We start from the raw sequence: 15,855 nt of genomic DNA on the forward strand, positions 1-15,855 counted from the left end.
CACTTACGTCGTTGGGTGAAAATGTCGGCAAATCGAAAGCGACGGAAGTACTGAAACAAGGAGCCACCACATCGACGCCCAATCAGCCAAATCGTTTGGGACCACCAGAATCGTTTTTGCATATGCAACAAGCACCCGAACGACCATCGAACCAAGAAGATCCGCCAGTTTCGAAGCAGCACGCTTGGAAATCAGGACCACTGCTGCCCCACCAAATCCACCAACCAGTTTTCCAGTCGGTGCAGCAGCAAGTTCCACGATCTGCAGCATGGCCATCGAATCAGCAATCGGAGCCGTGGCTATTTTCCTCGAAACCGCCATTAGAGCCCCCGAGTCAGCAATCAGCTGGGCCAGCAAACACGACAGCCCACCTCAACGTCATTTCCACCATGGCAGCAACCTGTCTCACAACACGCTGAAGGTGTGCCGGTGGTGCCACCCCCTCGACCGCCTCCTGGATTTCATGGTCCCATTGTAAACCCGAATCCACTAAGGGGATCGCTATCGTTTCAACCCGATCAGTCCCAAGCTGCATGGGGCCAATTTCAGCAACAGCTGGCAGCAAGGCAAGTAGTTCCGAAGGAGCTACCGGTGTTCTCGGGAAACCCCGAGGATTGGCCGCTTTTCGTGAGTAGCTACCGAAACTCAACGGAAATATGTGGCTATTCAGATGCAGAAAACCTCATGAGGCTGCAGAGGTGCCTCAAAGGCAGCGCGCTGGAGGCTGTTCGAAGCAATTTACTGTTGCCTACGTCAGTCCCTCAAGTCATGGCGGCACTAGAGACGCTGTTTGGAAGCCCCGACCGACTGCTGCAGACCATGTTGAACAAGGTGCGAAATGTTCCGGCACCGAAAGCAGAACGGTTGGAAACATTGGTCAACTTCGGCATCACCGTGCAAAATCTAGTAGGACACCTGAAAGGAGCGAACCAGCAGGCCCATCTGATGAACCCGTCGCTGCTGAACGAGCTAGTGGAGAAGTTGCCGGCCAATATCCGTTTAGACTGGGCACTCCACAAGCAGCGTGCTGGATTCGTAGATCTTGGAACCTTCAGCGAATACATGATGGCGATAACTTCAGCAGCCAGCGATGTTACGCAGTTCAGCGACCAGGACGTCCACCGAGCCAACCGAAGCGATAGACAGCGTCCCAAGGAGAAGGTTTTCATGAACACGCATTCCGCACCAGATGTTCGTAAGTCAGGGATTGTCGGAGGCAAGCTAGTAGACGATAAGGCAAGACCGTGCTATGTTTGTCAGAGCTTGAAGCATAGAATCAGGGACTGTCCTAGATTTAAAACATTAGCTGTGGGGGATCGCTGTAAATTGGTCAGTACGCATCTACTGTGTAAAATTTTCTTAGTTTTCTTTTCCAAAGGGCATAATACGTTGTTACATCCGGGTCAGCCTGAAGAGTATTCACGTTCCGGAGCCAGTGCACCGGCGGTCGTTTCTGTGCATCGCCATCTTCAGAGTACAATCCTATTTCGCATTATCCCGGTCACGCTCTACGGCAAAGAGACACAAGTATCAACCTTCGCATTTCTCGATGAGGGTTCACAATTGACCCTGATGGATGCCGACATCGCAGATCAGCTGAATATCGTCGGAGAAGTACCTCCGCTGTGCCTCACTTGGACAGCAAACATCAAACGACGAGAGGCCGCATCACAGCAAGTTAGTTTGCAAATCTCTGGTTCATCGAGTGATGCGAATTTCGTGTTGGACGAAGTTCGCACGGTAGAAGGTTTAGCTCTACCGACGCAGACCATTCAGTACAGCGAGCTGACAAGGCAGTATCCGTATTTGGAAGGACTTCCAATCCAGGACTACAAAAAGGCGGTTCCAAAGATCCTTATAGGGATGGACAACATTCATCTCTCTCTTTCTTTGAGAAGAAGGGAACGCGGTGCACGAGAACCTGTCGCTACGAAAACGAAATTAGGTTGGACTGTATTCGGCTGCGTAGGAGATCCAGCAAAGATGAAAGAATCGCCGTCGTTTCACATTTGCGAGGGAATCCATGAGATGGTGGAAAGTTTCTTCACGGAGGAGAGTCTGGGCATTGTGGCGCCACGTACATTAGAGGGTGAGGAAGAACGCCGTGCAAGGGAGATTTTGGAAAGCACAACGGTGCAACGTAAAGATGGTCGTTTCGAGACTGGATTACTGTGGCGTTATGACGAAATACAATTTCTACAAAGTTATGCCATGGCGGAGAGAAGACTAGCCTGCCTGCATCGTCGACTGAAATCGAGTGCCGAATTGCTAGCGAACTTAAATGCCCAAATTGCAGATTACCAACAAAAGGGATATGCACACAAAGCGTCGAAGCAAGAAATTGAGGAGTTTAAACCCAAACGCACCTGGTTTTTGCCGTTGGGAGTTGTCATCAATCCACGGAAACCCGGGAAGATCCGCATGATCTGGGACGCAGCTGCCAAAGTTAATGGCATTTCGTTCAACGGAATGCTACTGAAGGGTCCAGATCTTCTGTCGCCACTGCCAAAGGTGTTGTACCACTTTCGCCAGCGACAGGTAGCGGTGGTAGGAGATGTGCGGGAGATGTACCACCAATTTTTCATCCGGCAAGCTGATCGTTCTGCGCAATGTTTCCTTTGGAGCCCGGATCCGTCGCAATCCCCGGAGATTTACGTAATGGATGCAGCAACTTTCGGTTCGACATGCTCCCCGTGTCAGGCTCAGTTTATTAAAAATCTGAACGCGAAGAACTGGGCCAACGAGTTCTCGGAAGCAGCCGTAGCACTGGTAGAAAACCACTAGGTATGTGGATGACTACTTGGACAGTAGGGATACAGCAGCAAAGATGGCGAAACTAGCTACGGACGTTCGAACGGTGCATGCCAAAGCCGGGTTCGAAATCAGGAATTGGCAGTCGAATTCGCAGCAGGTGTTGGAAAACCTAGGTGAGAAACTCACAGCTCAGCGGAAAGACTTCACCAGTAATAAGACCAGCCATGTTGAGCGCGTACTAGGGATGGCTTGGCTGCCTAACGAGGAAGTATTCACCTTCATTCTAACGTTACCGGAGGACTTACAGCGACTCGTGTCGAGAGATTCTGCGCCTACGAAAAGGAGGATTTTACGATTCACCATGAGCCTGTTCGATCCCCTTGGGCTTATATCTCACGTCCTCATACATGGAAAGATCGTCATTGAAGATCTGTGGCGGCGTAAAGTCGGATGGGATGATCCTATTTCTGAAGAAGTCGATAGAGATTGGAGAAGATTTGTGGACGTTTTCGATAGTCTGAACCAGATACAAGTGCCACGCTGTTACTTTCCCGATTACGATAGGAACAGCTATGATACTTTGGAGCTCCATATGTTTGCCGATGCAAGTTTGTCAGCGTTTTCGTGTGTGGCGTTCTTCCGCATTATTGATGGAGGGCATGTACGGTGTTCATTGGTGGCTTCGAAGGCGAAAGTGGCACCGCTTAAGCCATTATCGATTCCGCGACTGGAGTTGAATGCTGCGCTAATAGGGAGTCGTTTAGCGAAGTCAATTATCGACAGTCATTCCCTGGAGATCAAGAAGCGATACTTCTGGACTGATTCCAGAACCGTGTTACTGTGGATACGGTCAGATGCCAGGAGATATCGTCAGTATGTTGCCGTGCGAATAGGTGAAATCCTCGATGACACCACAGCACTGGAGTGGAGACACGTGCCGTCGGAACTCAACGTTGCCGATGATGCGACGAAATGGAAAGGCGCGCCAGATCTGAATCCAACCAACCGCTGCACATTGGGGAATTCCGAACCCAAAGGTGGAAAAAATTGATAACTTCCACAATAGAAAGATAAAAAATAAGTTTTATAGCTCATTCGAAAGGAAATTTTCTCAGGAATCGATTGATAATGGTTTCATGAATGTATGGCCACTCTGGGATGAGCTATGGTACCCGTTTTGCCCCAATTCCTTGAAAATTTTAGATTTTCATGTTGTTTTGAGTAAAACTATTTTATTGTGGAGATTATTTCCCATGAAATCCATCATTTCTAGTCCAATCAACAATGTTTTACAGAGAACGTTATAAAAAGATGGAAATTTAGGGGATTATGGGGCCAAATGTACAATGAAATGTTTTTGAAGAGGAATTTTTGTTTTAAATTTTTTCAACGTGTTTTTTATTGAAATAAATTCTAAAATAGTCAAATAATCATGAATATAGCCTGCAGAAACAAGTTGTAGTAAAATTTGTAGAATATGTATGATAATTATGTATGCTCTATGAAACATATTGTGAATAATTTACCTTCTTGTATCACAAATTCCAAACATTTTCAAACGATGTGCGATAGTTTGGGTAAATGATATTGATCTAAATGATCGATTGCCGTTAGCCTCATTGATAGGAGATAGTGGGAGCATATAGTTTTTTGGCTATTTTTGCCCCAATTTCCCTTAACACGATTTCTTTCGTAATTAATTCAACTTTTTTTTTCCTAAATCAAATTTATTGTGTACCGTAATTCGGGGTGTAGTTGATCAGCGGGGAGAAGTTGATCATTCCCGTACCCACATGTATAGACTGTTATAAGAGCTATGCCACGATTTCAATTATCACAATTTCTGAGTTGTGGCATTACCTGATAGCTACTTTTGATTTTCATCAATTCGGTTTGGCATTCAAGGTAATTATTTCGTGGAAAAAACAGATTTTTTAGGAAATGTTTCATGAACTGTTGAAGGGTTTTTCTCCAAACAATCGACTCTTTCCACGGCTATACAAAGCTATAGTTTTAATAAACTGTTTCATACATTCCAGATATGTTTTGTGTACCCAGTTTCAAATTTGTATTGAGGATTCAAATACTTATTTTAGAGAAAATATGATCTTTTTGCAAGAGTGTTGCTAACTTCAAAGAAAATTGCCTACCTTTAGGCGTTTAATGTGGTGTAATCTGTAATTCACAACTTTCAATTAAAAAATTACCCGATTTATCAATAGGTTGTAAGATTTTTAAGTCTTGATTCAGATTCAGAGACCCCAAATTTAGTGAATAGCATACTTCTTTATTTTAGGAAACCTATCGCAGTAATTGATCAACTTCACCCCGGAATCAAAAACACCATTTTTTGATCTCCAAAAATTGTTTTTGTTATTACGATAACATTTCGTCAAAATTTCGTTTGTATAATTCGTTAAACATTCAACCAGTACAGGTTTTAAAAATTTTTTGGATGATAATACATGCATCCCACTAGGAATTATAGCACAGAATCGCTCAAAAGTGATCAACTTCCCCCCAGTTTACGGTACTGAATGGTTTATTCTGTATCTGATACAATATTTAAATCCTAAAACATAGTAGATTTTGGGGATCTTTTACACATAAACAAAAAAATAATCAAATAAAAAAATCAAAAATGAATCCATCAAGAAATCATCAGCCGTTTTTTCTGATTACAACAAATTACTCAGGATCAGGTTAGTTATTCAATTATTACTGTAGCAATTTCGTGAGAGTCAAATTGCATTTTACAAGAAATTATTCGGGAAATAATTTTGTCTTTTTATGGATATTTGGTATTCAATATTCCAATTGCCATCATACACTACCGAAAAAGTTATCATAAAAGTGATAATGCAGTTGTCAATAATGCTCAATTCTTGATTTTTCCAAAATCGATCATTCATTTCATTAGTATAATTTATAGTTACTATGTTTGTTATCTTGCCTCTATATTAGCTGTTAACAGATTGCTTGTTGGTTGACATCAATGTTCTTCATGGTGAACCTTACTTTGTTAATATTGTAAACAGTAATTATGGTTACATCTGTTTGACTGAATTTCAAGCATGTTCAAGAGCCTTCTAAAATGCATAACATGAAGAAATTGAAATTAATTAACTCATTACGCGTGGTAAAGATGGACAAATTATGGGTGAAAATATGAAAAAAAAAAATCCACGAGCTCGGCTGGGATTTGAACCCAGGACTCTTGTATGCTAGACGAGCGCTTTACGGGCTCGGTAGCTTAGTTGGTAAAGCACTCGTCTAGTATACAAGAGTCCTGGGTTCAAATTCCAGCCGAGCACGTGGATTTTTTTCATAATTTCACCCATGATTTGTCCATCTCTACCACGCGTAATGAGTTAATTAATTTAATAACCATGCGGATTGGATTACCGAACAGCTCAGTATAAGCGTCAATTTATTTTGAATTAAGCATTATTAATGACTACATCTTCAATCAAAATGTGCCATATTGAAATATATGGAAGACTTTGTTTGTTTAAGATCACTTTTTCAGTAGTAGGGTGCAGGCAGAGCTACTTGGGCACTTCCACGCAATTTTATTCTCTTGAAATTTCTTCAAAATGCAATTTTATAGTCATGAAATTTCTTCAGGCATGATTGTGTAACTAATTTAATTCTGAGTGATTTGTTTCAATCAGAAAATAAAAACTGCAGAATAATAGATCCATTTTTGAGTGTTTTTATTTGTTTTTTTTTTATTTGTGTGTTAAAGATTCTCATAATCTCCTATGTTTAAGGATTTAAATACTGTATCAACTACTGAATAAACAATTTAGTACATAATAAATTTAATTCGGAGATATCTGTTCAATTAATTATGAAAGAAATCGTTTTTAGGGGAATTGGGGCAAAAATAGCCAAAAAAAACTATATGCTCCCACTATCTCCTATCAATGAGGCTAACGGCAATCGATCATTTAGATCAATATCGTTTACCTAAACTATCGCACATCGTTTGGAAATGTTTGGAATTTGTGATATAAGAAGGTAAATTATTCACAATATGTTGCATAGAGCATAAATAATGATCATACATATTCTAAAAATTTTAATACAACTTATTTCTGCAGGCTATATTCATGATTATTAGACTATTTAGAAATTTATTTCAATATAAAAACACGTTAAAAAAATTTAAAACAAAAATTCCTCTTCAAAAATATTGCATTGTACATTTGGCCCCATAATCCCCTAAATTTCCATATTTTTATAACGTTCTCTGTGAAACATTGTTGAATGGACTAGAAATGATGGATTTCATCGGAAATAATCTCCACAATAAAACAGTTTTACTCAAAACAATATGAAAATCTAGAATTTTCAAGGAATCGGGGCAAAACGGGCACCATGGCTTATCCCAGAGTGGCCATACATTCATGAAACCATTATCAATCGATTCCTGAGAAAATTTCCTTTCGAATGAGCTATAAAACTTATTTTTTATCTTTCTATTGTGGAAGTTATCAATTTTTTCCACCTTTGGGTTCGGATTTCCCCAATGTGCGCTGGTTCAGGGGTCCGGATTTTTTGTATAAGATGGAGAGTGAATGGCCACAGCAAGGGATTGAGTACGTCGAAGATCCGGCAGAGTTACGGGCAGCAGCGGTACATGTGCACAGTGAAGTCATCAACGAAGTTTTCATTGATTGCAGCCGATTCTCGAAATGGGAACGTCTTCTGCGATCAACTGCGTATGTTTTTCTGTTCATTCGTCAGTGTCGTGGCACAAGAAGTACTGTGGAGGCATCTGCAAGGTTGGATCAAGAAGATTTTCAAAAAGCGGAGCGTGTATTGTGGAGAAGCGCGCAAAAGGATGCGTATTCAAACGAGTTAAATGCTTTGGAGCAGATAAGATCAGGAAATGAAAACGAAGCGATCAGCGAAGTGCAAAAGAACAGTCCGTTGAGGAAGCTATCGCCGTTCATCGATGAAGGTGGTGTGCTGCGCATGGGCGGTCGCATAGGAGCTTCGCCATTTGCTACGTACGATGCAAAATTTCCTATCATATTGCCCAAAAGACCGATTACCGATCTCATCATCGACAAATACCATCGAATGTATGGGCATCAGAATGGGGAAACCACGGTAAACGAGCTCAGACAGAAATACCACGTCTCGAACCAGCGCGCAGAAGTTCGCAGGGTTACTAAGAATTGTCAGTGGTGCCGCACTTACAAATCAGAACCGCAGATCCCGCGGATGGCTCCGCTGCCAAAGGAGCGTGTTACGCCATTTGTTAGACCGTTTTCAAGTGTCGGGATAGACTATTTTGGTCCGTATTCCATTAAGATCGGTAGGAGTCTAGTCAAACGATGGGTAGTACTTTATACTTGCTTTGCAGTTAGAGCGGTGCATCTTGAGGCCGCGGCATCTCTGTCAACGGAGTCGTGTATGTTGGCACTCCGTCGATTTATCGCTAGACGAGGAGCACCGGAGAAGATTTTCACCAACAACGGTACGAATTTTGTTGGCACAGAACGGGAGCTGGCGAAGCAACTGAAGGACGTGAACCTGAAGCTATCTGAAAGTTTCACTAATAGAAACACTAAATGGATTTTTATCCCTCCTGCTTCCCCGCACATGGGCGATGCGTGGGAGAGGATGGTCAGGGCGGTTAAAGCTGCCATGAACTCAATGAACCATCCAAGAACTCCTACTGAAGAAGTGTTAATGACCGTTTTGTGTGAAGCTGAGTCTATGGTCAATTCACGACCATTAACCTACATGCCATTGGAACATTCGGAGCAGGAAGCACTCACTCCTAATCACTTCATTCTTCTTAGCTTAGATGGGGTGAAGCAAACTGAAAAGGTACCAACGGAGATAAGGACAATTCAACGAAGTGACTGGAAACTTTGTCAGCACATTCTGGGTCAGTTCTGGTGCAGATGGATCCGTGAGTATCTACCAGCCATTACGAGGCGGACCAAGTGGGTTTCAGAAGCTAAAGCCATAGCAGTAGGTGATGTTGTCTTCATCGTGGACGGAAGTGTAAGGAACCGCTGGACTCGAGGTGTGGTTACAACCGTTTTCCCGGGAAAAGATGGACTATTAGGCAAGCGATAGTCCGGACTAGTTCTGGAACATTGCGCAGACCCGTCGCCAAGCTGGCTGTCATGGATATTCTTCCTAAGAGTAAAGCAGAAGAGCAGCTTTACGAGGCGGGGAATATTGGCAGAAGCGTAGCGTACACAGCTGACCCTGTTGAAAACTGCTGTATGCAGGAACGGTCACTCGGTAGCGAGAAGGTTACCGAATGATACGAGTCATCGTGAGCGAGTTTGTCAGCAGGACAGGTAGAAGCAAAAGCTACGTGTGCTAGAGTTCTCGCAGTATTTTGTTGACAGATTTTCAGTTATTACAGTTGAATTACATTAAATATATTAAATTTGGGATTTTCTATCGTAAGTACAATAATTTATGAATTCGTTATGCAAAATTTATTATTGTGAACCTGAAATTATAGGATGAACTGAGGAACGACATTCGTCATTATTATATTAGTATATTTGTCGACCAGAAGTAGGGTTAACTGGAAAGGACACCGGAATAGCAAGGATTAAACATATACTTGGTAGTAAAATGACTAATAGTTTATGTATTTTAGCTTTAAAGCGCCATTAAATAAAACCTTTGGACTGCTAAAAGTTCCGTGAATCCGTATTCCTACTTCGACGTGACAACAATCTCAGAAGAATTCCTGATAATCCTTGAGGATCCTCGAAGAACCAAGGGAGGCAACCCTTGATCAATTCTGGGAGGAAATTCTTGAAGAATTATCTGGAAAACTCCTGGAAGAAAATTCTGGTGGAACCCGGAATAACTCTAGAGGAATTCCTGAAAGAAACTTTTCAAGAATTCCTGATAGACGGGTTAATTCTACGAGTGGCGTGAGGTGACAATTGTCGGTGTCGTATAGCGAGGTGACAATTCCCGACTCGAGTGAAATGACTCGCCGTGCAAATCAAATGGAGAGTCACTTCACTCGAGTCGACAATTGTCACCTCGCTATACGACACCGACAATTGTCACCTCACGCCACTCGTAGAACAAGCCCAAGAATCTCTGATGGAATCCCAGAAGTTGTTCATGATGGAGTCCCAGGATGATTTTATAATGAAATCTTAGAAGTATTTCGAAAGGAATCCATGAAAGGATTTCTGATGGAAATTCTGCAGTAACTAATAAAGAAATCTATTGAAAGACTCCTGATGGAATCCCTAGAAAACTTCTGATGGAATCCTTGGAAGAAATTCTTATGTAATCCATGTAGGTCAACTAGAATCCGACGAGTTGACGTCGTTGTTTGAGTTACCCTCAAGAAATTTAGAGGATTGCTCAGGCAGGGTTTTACTAGCAGAAGGCGTAAATTGAAAGTTAGTCAATGCAATGCAATGCAGTCGACGGGCAATGAACGCATAAATGTAGATAGCCAGTAGAATAAATGTAGTTTGAGCTCTACAAATAAAGTGTTTTGTGAAGCGTGTAACCCTTTAAACCCTGTGTTAACGAACAGAAGAAGCTAGAAACTCCAGGATCATCCAAGTCTATCTCAGTACTGGCGTTCTGACGATGTGCATGCAGTTGACCGAGATCGAAGGTGAAGTTTAGTTGGCACAGGACCCAACATCCCTGACGGAATTCTTCGAGGAATCCCTGATATAACCTCTAGAGAAATTTCAGGTGTAATCTCTGAAGAAACTTCTGATGAAATTCCTACAGAAACTTTTGATAGAAACCTTGGAAAAATTCTAGGTGGAATATCTAAGAAATCTTCTAATGAAATCCTTGTAGGAATCCCTGATGCAATCCCTAAAAGAACTCCTGATGTAATCCTCGAAAGAACTTGTGATGGAATCCCTGGAGGAGTTCCAGATGGAATCTCTGAAGATACTCTGATGTAATCTCTAGAGCAGTGCGGCTCAAGCTGCAGTATATTGCGGGCCAATTTAAATTTTAAATTTCTTGTTTTCTAAAGAATTGATATGTAAAATTAAATATGCACAGAATGATTGACTTTTCCACTATAACTCTTAGCGTTAGCGTTAGCGTAGGTACGGTATACTTCGTAGATTGGATACTAGCAACATTCATGTTTCTTTTTAACAATCTCATCCTGACTACTTTCAAGAACAAGGCAGGGGAGTATACCTTGTTCAAATCATAAACAAGAATACTAATAGCGTGAATATCGCTATTCCCGGCCACACCCATCTTTACCGTAACTTGGGATAGGGGAAGGAAATGTTGATGTAGTACTTACTTAATGAGAGGCCACCGACTCAGCGACACCCTGATAAGTGCTACGGAGTTGGAGGTTGGGGAAGGTATATTATCAGGATTCGCCTAGAAAGCTGGCGATAGACCATAAATATTTGTTGTTTAAGCGTTTTCAAATTAATCTTTTGAATGCCGGCAATCAAAAGAGAAAACAATAGCTTATTTATAGTATAAATAGTATTTTGCGAAATGCTTGTCGATTGTGCAGTAATATTTTTGCTCAATAACCAATAAAAAGCAAAACCGATCCCTCCAGGGTCATCGGATTGTATAAAACAACGATACGCGTAAAAAAAATCACGCCTATTGAAAAACTGTACTGTGCCCATTGAAAAACTGTACTGGGTGGTACTGTATTTTTAGATAATCGAAAAACGAAAGGAAGCGCGTTCGAACTAAACACCCTAGGATAACACGGTCGGTTTTTCTGCTCAAAATTATACGAAAAGCAGAATCGATCCCTCCAGGGTCATCGAACGGTTAAAAAGCATCCACAACCGATTGTTAATTGCGTAACACCCGCCCGGACAGAATGCGCAATCTGAACATAATTATCAAACTCCGAAAATAACATTTTCCGTTCAAGAAACGATCAGAAGTTCCACGACGCGGACAAAAACGATCCGGAAGGCTCACAAAAGAAAAAGTATCATACTGGAACAAACTCACCGGATTGATTCTCTAAATTTATGTGCTGCCTGTCACTTCCGGATGGTTCGGTGAACTTAGGGCAGCCAAAAACCAACAGTACTAAGGACACAAATAAAACAAATCACTTTTTCATTTTTCACTTTTCACTATTCCATTTTTGAATGTAAAATTGTTTTCTTATATAACTATTTATCGGACGACGCAAAACCGAACTGTCCTGCTTGGGCTTTACGAAGCACTACCCAGTAAGACGCTCCAAAACAGGAAAAAAAATCTCCAGCGACGAAAACACGCGCGAAACCGTGAGCAAAATCTATCGGACGACGCAAAACTGCTTGGGCTTCACGAAGCACTACCGACTTTTCCACTATAACTCTTAAAGCATTAACTAAAATCCCTTTTGTTCACATATTATTCTTTCTAAAAATATTTTCGGCTGCGGCGTTGCATGCTTGGGCCCAGATGGCCGTAGTGGTAAACGCGCAGCTATTCAGCAAGACCAAGCTGAGGGTCGTGGGTTCGAATCCCACCGGTCGAGGATCTTTTCGGGTTGGAAATTTTCTCGACTTCCCAGGGCATAGAGTATCTTCGTACCTGCCACACGATATACGCATGCAAAAATGGTCATTGGCATAGTAAGCTCTCAGTTAATAACTGTGGAAGTGCTCATAAGAACACTAAGCTGAGAAGCAGTCTCTGTCCCAGTGGGGACGTAACGCCAGAAAGAAGAAGAAGAAGTTGCATGCTTGTCCGTTGTCTCAGGGACGAAAATACTCAATCTACCCTCGCTTATATTGACACTTGCTGGGTAGAATCTTCGTTGATTTTTATTTGTTTTTATCCTCACCTTGACAACACAACAAAGATTGGCAAAGCGCTTGCCGCAAGATTTTCGGTTTCCTTTAAGCCTGCTGATACTCAACCGCTTTATGAGTATCGAAAACAAAAAATAATATTCATTCTAACCAGCTTGACTTTTTTACGCTCCGTTTCGGGAAGTTGTAATTTTTGCACGAAGCACACTAAAGACGCGTCAATATAATCGATTCCGTGCATCGGATCGTTCATTACCCGTATAGCAGAATATTGTTTAATTAATATGAACCTCATTGATAATCAATTTACTAAAACTGACACTCTTCTGCTTCTGATAATCAAAAACACCAACGACACACGGGCTTCGTTGTTTGTTTTCTTCATCTACTTTTGTGCCATCTTCATTGGTACACTCATATTGGTGGTGGTGCGGTTACTTTGATGGAGGCATAAATGTCAGCGAATTGAGTATAGTGAGCATGATTTTTTTCGTCCCTGCGTTGTCTAGTGTGGTGCTTCCTTCAAAAGGCAAATCGTCCACTGGAAGCATTAAAAAAAAAATGTTGTGTATTTCTAGTAGAATATAGTTTTTATTTTATGAGATCAAAAGTTACAGAACCATTTTACATTAAATCCCGTTTAAATGTAACAGATACTATATGTTTTAATAAATTAATGGACTACCGTGCTAATTTCAAATTTCTGATAAGAATTAAGATTTACAAATAAGAAAGAAATAACATATCAACTTTCAAACATTGATTGTGGTTTTCCAAAAATGTACCGCGGGCCGCAATCTTGGGCTTTGAGGGCCAAATGCGGTCCGCGGGCCGCAGGTTGAGCACCACTACTCTAGAGAAACTCCTAAAGGAATCTCTATAAGAACACCTGTTGAAATTTTTGAAGAAATTACTGATAAGATTCCTGATGGAATCCCAGGAGGAACTGCTTATGCAATACCTTAAAGAAATCCTGATGCATTTCCTTGAGAAAATCCTGATATAATCTCTGAAGAAATTCCAAGTGGAATCTCTGAAGAAACTTTTGATAGAATCCCTATATGAACTCCTGATGAAATCCTTGGAGGAATTCCTGATGGAATCCTTGAAGGAATTCCTAAAGATACTTTTGAATGAACTCCTGATGGAATTGTTGGAAGAACTCCTGATGAAATCGTTAGAAAAACTCCTGATGCAATCCCTAGAGGAACTTTTGATAGAATCCCTTGAGGAATTCTAGGTGTAATCGTTGAAGGAAATCCTGGGGGAATCCCTGGGAAAACTTATCATAGAATTGCTAGAGAAACTCCTGATGGAATTCCTGGTGGAATCCCTGAAGAGACCGCTGAAGGTACTCCTGATGAAACCCTTGAAGATTCCTGATGGAATCCCTGCAGGAACTGCTTATGCAATACCTTAAAGAAATCCTAATGCATTTCCTTGAGAAAATCCTGATATAATCCTTGAAGAAATTCCAAGTGGAATCTCTGAAGAAACTTTTGATAGAATCCCTAAAGATACTCCCGATAGAATCCCTATAGGATCTCCTGATGGAATCCCTGGAGGAATTCCTAATGGAATCCTTGAAGAAATTCCTAAAGATATTCTTGACGTAACTACTGATGGAATCATTAGGGGAACTCCTGATAGCATCCCTGGAGAAATTCTTGGTGGAATCCCTGGAAAAACTTCTCATAGAATTGCTAGACAAACTCCTGATGGAATTCCTACAGAAACTTTCGATAGAATCCCTGGAAAAATTCTAGGTGGAATATCTAAAAAACTACTCTGATTTTTTTTGGTTCTGTTCCGGATTAACCACTGCGACCAGTTTTCTTCGATCTTTTGTGGTATACCCGTTTCCTTTGTTTAGTGCAGTGTTTCCCAAACTTTTTTGAGTTTCGCCCCCTTGAGACCAATATTTTTTAGAATCGCCCCCCTGAAACGAAATTTCAACATTTGTATTGAAGCATTAGGGGCCTTCCATAGCCGAGTGGTTAGAGTCCGCGGCTACAAAGCAAAGCCATGTAAGTGTTTGGTTTGTCAGTTGCTAGTGTTAAGGTGACTTTGTATTTTGTTTGTACGTAGAAACGACAGAAAATATTCGTAGTAGGTGTCTAAGTTTTTCCCCAGTAGCACTAGGCATACAACTAGGGCAGTAGTATGTCAAATGACCATAACCATGCAGGCTACCACCACCCACCGAGCCCCCAAAACCCACCACCAGATGTCTGGTAGCATAACGTTAGTGCGGCCATGAGGGGTGGCGAAATGGGGGCCATCATTGAAAACCCGAATTGGAAAGGGGAATGACCGAAGACCTAGGTCAAGAACATCTACGGTCAAAAATATATTACTGGTCGTTCACTTGCCCGGATACAGTTGAAGAAGTAAGTCGTTAAGCTAGAACTATAAAGTTAAATGGAAAGCAGACGAAGAGTTGTGTGAGGAAGAAAATAGCGGAAAGTGGACACCAGGTAACCCGCAAGGAAAACCACAATTTCTATTACCGTGGTTTAACCCCTTTTCCATTCCACCAGGACCCCGCCGTTTTTGGTATAGAAACCACCACATTTCTATTACCGCCTTACGTCCTAGAGCCCAATTCCGGGTACTTTCCGGCATCGTTATTAGCCGAAGATCGATCCGTCACCAAATCGGTAGCCTAGGACGCGTAGGAGGGTCCCAACAAGCTGCAACCGAAGTTCCCACACTGATAAAAATCCACACGTTCGATCTGTGTGTTTAAAATTATGGATCGATTCATGAAGGTCCATATGGATTTGCTATGATTTTCTTACAAACTTCGTGTGTGTTACACATTAAATTGAAAATTTGTGAATTCGATTTTTCTTTTATTAGTGAAGTTGACCGATATACGAGAGTTCTACCTTTCTATAAGAAAATATTGTTATAATGTATAGTTTAGTAGAAAAATCGGATTCCACTAACAGATTTTCCTGGCTTTCAGTTTCGAAAAAAATGGAATATGCTTATCCCTGGCTTTCAGTTTCGAAAAAAATGGAATATGCTTATCCCTGGCTTCCCAAATTGTGGATTTGCGGCGCCCCGCTTGTTGCTGGTTCACGGGTTTGAAAAAAAAAAATCAAGAGAGCTTGCGACAAGCAGAGAAGCCTCGGAACCATATTTTGGGGAGCAAAAGTTTTTCTACCAAATTTCTTCTTTCAGTCCCTTGACATTTATGTTCTATCACACACGACTATCTAAAGCTACTACATTTCGAATTCAATAAGCAAATCAGTTGGTTTTCATGATTTAATATTTGGAAATTCATGTTTGTTTCACATGACAACCTAAT

General features: G+C 41.4%; 1 non-coding gene across 1 annotated transcript; it reads left to right on the top strand.

Annotated features, from left to right (window-relative positions):
- The first annotated feature begins 5,996 nt into the window (after nucleotides 1-5,996).
- Trnat-agu lies at nucleotides 5,997-6,068 on the top strand. Its single transcript has one exon. It is a non-coding gene; the product is annotated as a tRNA-Thr (tRNA).
- Nucleotides 6,069-15,855: the final 9,787 nt, after the last annotated feature.

Source organism: Aedes aegypti, chromosome 1, assembly GCF_002204515.2.
Source record: "Aedes aegypti strain LVP_AGWG chromosome 1, AaegL5.0 Primary Assembly, whole genome shotgun sequence".
In the NCBI taxonomy this organism is placed as follows: Eukaryota; Metazoa; Arthropoda; class Insecta; order Diptera; family Culicidae; genus Aedes; species Aedes aegypti.